At 37.9% G+C, this 8,567-nt stretch overlaps 1 protein-coding gene across 1 annotated transcript in view; it reads left to right on the forward strand.

The window, feature by feature from the left end:
* POU2AF2 (POU class 2 homeobox associating factor 2) overlaps positions 1-8,567 on the forward strand; it is an 85,984-nt gene that overhangs the window by 1,066 nt on the left and 76,351 nt on the right. The window lies entirely within an intron of this gene.

Genomic DNA, 8,567 nt, shown 5'->3' on the forward strand with positions numbered 1-8,567 from the left:
CCCCCCGAAAAAAAAAAAAAAAGAATTATTCTTATAACATTGATCGCAATTACTGAATAATAGTTAAATTCCCCATTATACTTTGTACTTTATGGAAACAATCTTACACAAGTATATATCTCTAAAACATTCACCCAAAAAAAAAAAATAGAAAAAAAAATCATTTGTTTCTACACCTGGCGTTACTTAGGGAGAATAATGCTTTATTTATTCAACATCACTGTGAACTTAAGTGTTTCAAATAATTTTATGCCTTCAAGTGCCAAGACTTTATCATTTTAACCACTTGGATTAGAATCATCTTTGAAAAGCTATTACACATTTGGATGTTCTGTTTGTATCCCTTTCTTAAGGCAGTAGATAGAATATGGTTAAAATTGTTGTGTTGACCTAGGATCAAGATCAATTAGGCTCCTGATCTCATCTTGTCTTCCACTTCCAAAAGATCCTTGTCCACTTTTATCTCCCTTGTACTTCCAAAAGATCCTTGTCCACTTTTATCTCCAGGAACTGTATATTGTAGTAGTTTCCTCTATACTTTAGACTGCTAAAATTTACTGATACTCCAGAAAATAGCTCTTGTTAGTCAATCTCACTGAATTTGAGCAATATCTATTCATAAATACATACATGCCAACATCTCTTTATTTCCAAATGCTTCTGATTGATCTGGCCCATATTTCATAGTTATCTTCACCAAAATCGATAGCAGTAATCTATACATAAGGACTATTTATCTAGCAGTGAATAACTGCACGGCTGAGGGGAGAAGGGGGCCAAATTGTTTCCTCCGTTTTAAACCTGTTTCCTCCTTTACTCTCAGACTGTCAGCTTCCAGCAGTTGACAGTTTCTTGTTTACGGTTTCTGATCTATCATGGGCTAGGAAAGTAGGTAATTTATTCTAAAGAAAGATTAAATATGCTGCATCTGACAGGCTACAGTCTTTCCTATGAGGGAAGAGTGTAAGCTCAACGACATGAACACTTTTAAAGCTTTGCAGGTGTGTGTGTGTTTCTTGCCCCTCTGCAATAACCCAGAATACTCTAGTTGCTAAATGTTTCCTCAGGATAGTGAGCCATTACTAATGGGGCCAGTGTCCACAATCAGAGATGAGTAGATTCCAGTGATTCATTTGTACCGTTAGAGAATTTGTTCTTCTTTTGATTCTTCTTCTGGGCAGACAAGCGTTTGATACCAGTGCCTCTTTCTTCTTCTTTATACTTGTTAGAAGGCATGTGTACCCACCAGAGACAGAGAGAGAATGAAAGTGAGAAAGCAACCCTCAGGAAGGTTGGCCATGCCACAATCTCTTCTCATCCATTCTCCTCTCAAGATTTTGGGCACACATGCACATGTAGCCAGTGAGTCCTTCAAGCTGAGGAGCCCAGTATTCAAACTACACTCCTGGCCATGTGGGATCCAGCTGTCTTAACCACAGTTCTACTAGCTGGCTCAGATACCAGTGCTTCATTATTCTTAAAAATTTCTCAGCTGAGGGACAGATGGTGGTGTGGTGATCAAGGCAGCTGGATCCTACATAGTCAACTATGTAGTTCAAGTGCTGGATCCAGTAGCTTGAAAGACAAGCCAGGCACCTGTGTGTGCATGTTCAAAACCCCTAAAGGAGAAAGAAATGGAGAAAGGATTGCAGTGTGACCGTCTCTCATGGGGAATGCTTTCACATTTTCTCTCTCTCCAGTGAGCATGTGCATCCTCTGGCAAATAACTTACATACATATGTACATACACGCCTATATAAACATTTTCAAATCAAATTCTGGTTCTTGGGAAATTGTATAAAAGGACTCCTAACAAACTGATAGCAAAAGCAAGCATTGTAATTACTACTCCATGCTAGATTTTTTAAGTTGTCTATTCACATTATTTAATTCAACTTACTTTCAAACCAAGAAAAAGTTTTAAGTGGACATTTTAGTCTCTAAGCCAATCATCAGCGGACTACAGCCAACAAGCCAAAGGCTGGCCATTTTTTCAAATACAGTTTTATCAAAACTCAGCTTATTAATTTAAATGTTATCTATAATTGCTTTCATGCTACAATGGTAGAGATGAGTGATTGAGACAGGGACTGTATGGCCCACAAAGCATAAAATACTTAGAAAAAAAGTTAGCTAACCCCAGTCAAGGCTAACTAGTCACCTTCCCTTAAGTATTTACTTCCCCAACCAGGCAAATTTCAATGATATCATTCTTTTCTAAATAGAAACATGCAAATGGTGAAAAAGAAGCAGACAGACTACTAGGCAAATGTTTAATAGATTCTTAGCTACTCTAATGTTACTGGTAAATTTTTACTGACTGATTTTGTCCCATGTCATAAGTTATAGTTATCAATGGACTTTACATTGTACTTCACAAAAATTCCAATCATGTCATCCATTAACTGCAACAGAAGTGCATAGGAGAATGCATGTCATAATTTTGAGACATAAAATCAGATAAGAGATTTTTAAAAACCTCCTTCAAGAATTATTGTGCTACAAAACGCAAAGCATAATTAATGTGGTGTGAGATCCACAGACTGGAAAAATTACAAACACTGAAAAATGGCTAGTAATTAATAGACTGTCATGTTATTAAGGCAACCTAAAGTTTATACTTTTAAGAAAATAAACATACAAGTTAATTGGAACTTTTTATATTTTATCTGTGTTATAGCAATACAATATTAAGAAGAGGAAATACAACATAATTCCTTCCTAAGTTTCGTAATTTAGTCATATTTTCTGATGCATATCGATGGCTAGCTGGCTGAACATAGTTATAGTGCTTAAAAGGATATGATTTGACCACATTAGTCCAAATCCATGAAGTAACTGTTTAATATCATATGAGTTCAAACATATTTATATAGGAGAGGTCTTCAAAAAGTTTATTGAAAATACATACTATGAAAAAGCTATGCATATACCACTTCAAATCATTTGACACCAAAATAAACTTTACTGTTACATGAGTTCCAACATATTTATAAAGGAGTGTATGGAAACTATGCATTATGAAAAAAAACTATGCATGCATCTCAAATCTTTTGGCACCAAAATAAATTTTTATTCCATTTTTCCATAAACTATTTGAAGTCACCTCATATGTAACACATATGTTTAACAAGTCCATTAAGTGGCATTTTATTATAACCAACTTTTTGTTTCCCAATGTCTTTTTTTTTTTTTTTGGAGAGATTTTTGCTATAGGATACAAATGCTTACTGGAGAGACAGAAAGCAAGAAATCACCCCCCAGGGTGGGTGGCCATACCGCAATCCTTTCTCCCCCATTATCTTTCTGGGATCTTGGTCATGCTTGCATATGCACCCTGCATGACTTTCAAGTCACTGAGTCCAGGACTTAAACACGATTGGTCATGTGGGAGTCCAGCTCCTTAACCACCACGCTATCTGCTGACCCCCTTCATTGTCTTTTTAAACTATTCAGTGAATGAAGCTTTGCTTTCTATCTTGGGTGAAAACTCAGAACTCTTATGAGATTTCTAGTCATTTTATGGTAACAGATACTGCCACAGTCACTTAAGAATAGAGTACAATCTCTTTTCAAAAATTAACAGTCTCAGCTCAACCTGATGGGGCTACTGGTATTAAACTAGACTCCAGTGCTGAGTTACATGGCTGGCCACAGTTTTGGAATCCCGGATCTGCCTGAAAACACACCAGGCATATGTGTACATGCCCAAAATCTTGACAAGCTGCAGAAAGAGGACTCTGTGACAAGACCCTGTCATAGGTGCCTCTCTCCTTCTCTCTTGTAAAATGCTGTCATGAATAAAAATAAATAATTTTAAAAATTAAGTTTCCAGTTCAATACTTTAATTAACATTTCAATCTCTATTCAACCAATATTACCATGTCCTCCTGTAGTCTTAACTAAAGGCAGGTACTATTTTGTATATCTTATCTAGAAAACAACCTGAAAAGCTACAATAACAAATCAAGATGGGGCCACCAGGTGGCGTAGTAATTAAGAGCCCTGGACTCCCACATGGCTGACTGCAGTTTGAGTTCTGGACCTGGTGGCTTGCTTCTCACTTTCCCACTCTCTCTTGCTCTGTCCCTCTCTGGTCAAATTAAAATAAATTAAATCAAATAAATAAAGTAAAATAATTACTTAAAAAATAAAAACAAATCGAGATAGCACGGCATTGGTTAAAGAACAGAAATATGAATTAGAACAGATCAGAATAGAGTGCCTAGAAATAAACCCAAACAGAGTCAACTAAAACAGAAGCAAACAAAATTCAATAAAGAATAGTCTTTTCAATAAATGATGCTAAAACAATCAGATATCCATATCCAAAGTAATAAACATAGACACAGACCTTACACCTTTTACAAATTAACACAAAAGGAATCACAAATCTAAAAGTAAATTCGAGACTAGAATTTCTAGAAGAAAATTAGGGGCAAATTTAGGCGACCTTGGGTTTGAAAAAAGTTTAGATACATCAAAAGCAAAATATGTGGGGAAAAAATAGATGTCAGACTTTATTCAAATTAAAAACTGCTTTGTGATAACTGATTTTAGAGAATGAAAAGACAGTCACAGAGTAGGTGAAATCTTTTAAAAACACAGAGCTAATAAAGAGTTTTATCTAAAATACACAAAGAGCTCATAAAATTCAGTAAGAAAATAATATAATTTTAAAATAAGCAAAAGATATAATCATATACTTCACCAATAAGATATATGGATGGCAAATAACACATATGAAAGTATGGTTAATAATGACAAACATTATTTGTCATTAGGGACTAACAATACCACTACCCACCTATTAGAATGACTAAAACAAAAACAAAAAGCTGACAATACCAATCACTGGCAAGGAAGTGGAAAAATAAAAACTCTCATTCACTGCTGTTGGGAATTCAAAATGGTACAGTCACAATGGAAAGCAATTTGGCAGTTTCTCGCAAAGCCAAATACAGTCCTATAAGCTTCTAAGTACTTACCCAAGTGAGTTAAAGCATGTCCACACAAAAATCTAAATACAAATGTTTAAAAGAGCTTCATTTATAATTGTCGAAAGCTGGAAGCAACCAAGATATCTTCCAATCAGTGAATGAATAAACCAACTTATACATCATCCACACAATAGATAACACTCAATGATAAAAAGAACTGAGCTAACAAGACACAAAAAGACATGGGTGAATCCTAAATGCACATTGCTAAGTGAGAGAATCCAGTCTGAAAATGCTACCTACTGTATGCTTCCAATTATATGATGTTCTATAAAGGGCAAAAATATGGAAATGATTACAGCAGCAATACAATCCAAGGGTCTGGGGAATGGTTTGACGTGTTGAATAGGTGAAACACAGGAGAAATTTTTTAGGGCCATGAAACTATTCTGATACTGTAATTGTAGGTACATGACACTAAGTATTTGTAAAAGTCCATACGACTTCACTGTACAAACAGTAAACCTTAATGTAGGCAAATGTAAAAAGAAAGGAAAAAAAAAAGGTTATTTAAGAGATCAAGAAAATCCCAACATGAAATGCCAAATGTGACAAAACAATCCAACAATGTGTATAGAGCAACCTCATTGAAAAGGTTAAAGAAAGAACAGCAATGACCTATTTATAAATGAATGAAGTCTGTAAGACTGAAGATGGGGACCAACCAATGGTGAAGTGGCTGAAGTGCTGGACTCCCACATGGCTGGGTACAGTTTGAGCCGGACTGGGTAGCTTCAAAAATCACACCAGGTGACTGTGCATGCATGCCAAAAACCCCACCAGGAAAATGGAGGAGAAGGAATTGCAGCATGGCCATCGCCCCTGGAGGGATGATTTCTCACATTCCCTCTCAGTCTCTCTCCAGCAAGTGCACATACCCTATGGCAAAAATCCTAAAAACTAAAATGAAAAGACAACAAAAGGAACGATACATATGCATTGTACTCTAGTTGTTAAAGTTGTTTTCTGTAAGAGTACAAGCTAACAATTCTGAAGCCACTATACATGTATACAGGAAATGAGCAATTAAGTAAATGGAACCAGGTGTTTCACTACTGGCATGAGAGACACCATAGCAATAGATAAGCAAAGGGAAACGTCTAGTGTGATCAATGTGTAACAGATTTGAGTTGGAGGCATCATCATGAACTCGTTTATATAGCTTCAAGTGGTGACATACAGAAATAATTTATAAATATGTAGATTCAAATGTATATGTATATTAAAATACACAGTATATTTGCTTGCTCTGTCAGTCTAGAGGGCCCAAAACTAATGATACCTCAATAACAACAAGCACATCTAGCACTCAGATCTTAGGTTCCAATACTATCCTTCAATAAAAGAAACCTTTTAATAAAAGGATCATTGGAGAAAAGACTAATTCAAGTACTGGAGTAGAAAAACATACAAAATAAACTTGAATCACTGGTAGTGCCAGAAAACAAGGAACTGCTCAACAAACACACATGTAAGCATGAGAAAATGTAAAAGAGACACAGGAGTCAACTGAAAGAAGCCAAAGCTGGAACAATTTAAGTAACAAAGCAAAGTAGTGGATTATAATCCACAGTATCCAGTAAACATCCATGTTCTCATACTGAAATAAATAAACGACTGGATAAATAAATAAATAGCAGAGAAGAGGCAAATCTCCAAAGAATTCCAATTCATATAGATACTCCACTCACAAGGGGATGAACCATAACTACTCTCTTCCTGAAGTACCCACTCCTGAGCTTCACATATTGACTTCCTTCCAAAGAATATAGTAGAAAAAGGGTGAAAAAGAACAGCTTCATAACTGAATACCTTAGCTAGGTGATCAGGATTAACCTTAGCAATGGTGAGTCACACTGATGTATCTGTACCCATGACATGATGTGAGGAAAACCATCCTTTACTTCCATAGTCTTTCTCCCCCAAAAAAAACTATAACCTCAGTATCATAATGAGAAAAACATCGGGGGACCAGCAGTTGGTGTAATGGCTATGTCGCTGGACTCCCATGTAATCAACCGCGGGTCGGGTCCTGGACCCGGTGGCTTAAACTCACTCCAGGCACATGTGCGTGCATGCCCAGGATCCCAAGAGGAGAATGGAGAAGGGATTATGGCGTGGCCATCCCCCCTGGGGGGTGATTTCTCGCTTTCTGTCTCTGTCTGTCGAGCTCACGTGCCCTATAGCAAAAACCTCTCCCCCCAAAAAAAGAAAGAAAAACATCGGATAACTCCCAACTACTGAAAGACACTGTACAAAATGCTAGTATTTCTCAAGACTGTCAAGGTCACCAAAAATAAAAGAAGCCTAAAAAACTACCACAGCCAAGAGGCGTCTAAAGAGAACCAACAATTAAACATAAAACAGTATCCTACATGGCACCCTGGAACAGAAAAGGAACATTAGGTAAAAAAAAAATACAAAGGCAATCTGAATTAAGTCTGGACTTAAGTTAACCAAACTATTTTAATATTGGTTCATCAGCTACAAGAAACTCATCATATTAATGTCAGGTGCTAAAATAAGAAAGATGGTGTTGGATAAATAGGAGTTTTCTGTTCTAAAAACACATTTTTTCTGAAAAGCTAAAGTTGATAAAAAACAAAATTTGGGCGTGGGCAGGGGTGACTGGACTCCCACATGGCCAACCATAGCTGGGATTCTGGACCTGGTGGCTCGCTTTCTTGCTCTCTCGGTCTCTCTCTCCTCAAATTAAAATAATAATTAATAAAATTAAACAAATTATTTTTTAATAAAAATAAAACAAATTTCACTAAAAATGAAAATCTAGTGATGATTAGTTTATCACCACTCCTACCTGACAGGAGAGGAAACCAAACCATGAAGAAAATAAGCACCTCCTCACAGCTGCCAGAGCAGAGATCTCAATCAGCCAAAAAGCTGCATCCTTTCCTCACCCACCACCCTGAGCCGCCTCACTAAGGAAAGCGTTTCTCTCCGGGCCTTACTGCCGCCTGCAATGGTGTCGGAGAAGGGGAACACAGGAGCGAGTCTCCTCTGCCGAGGCCCTCCCCACTCACCTGCACCTGCACCGTGCCAAAGGACGAGGAGTCCTGCAGCAGGAGGAACTCCTAAGGCAACGGAACCACCAGAAGTCCTTGTTGGTCTGGTAACTGGCTTTGGGCTCTCTGGGCTTGATTGGAAGCTCAAGGTATTTGCATGGGCTTGTGCAAGGCCTCTGCACGGCCACAGGTACTGAGACATAGACAGTAGTTTCCACAGCTTCTCACCCCTGGCTCCAAGCAGCCCTGTTAGCTCCTGTGGCCGCCATTCCCTATGTGCAAGGAACACAACAACCGGAGTTGTGAAAGATCAATTGAAGCCCCTTCCCTTTCCTTAAAACTATTCCGACCCCCCCCCCCCACACACCACAATAGGTTGCACATGAGGAAGAGGCATGTGTGCCCACGCAAAGAATGGAGAGTGTGCTTCAAAGCTCAAAGCTCAGCTCTCTCTTGGGACCAGCAGTTAGCGTAATGGCTATGTCGCTAGGCTCCCGTGTAGTCGAGCGCGGTTCGCGTCCAGGACCCAGTGGCTTAAAACCTG

This window comes from Tupaia chinensis, unplaced genomic scaffold (genome assembly GCF_000334495.1).
Source record: "Tupaia chinensis unplaced genomic scaffold, TupChi_1.0 Scaffold000311_2, whole genome shotgun sequence".
NCBI classification, from domain to species: Eukaryota; Metazoa; Chordata; class Mammalia; order Scandentia; family Tupaiidae; genus Tupaia; species Tupaia belangeri.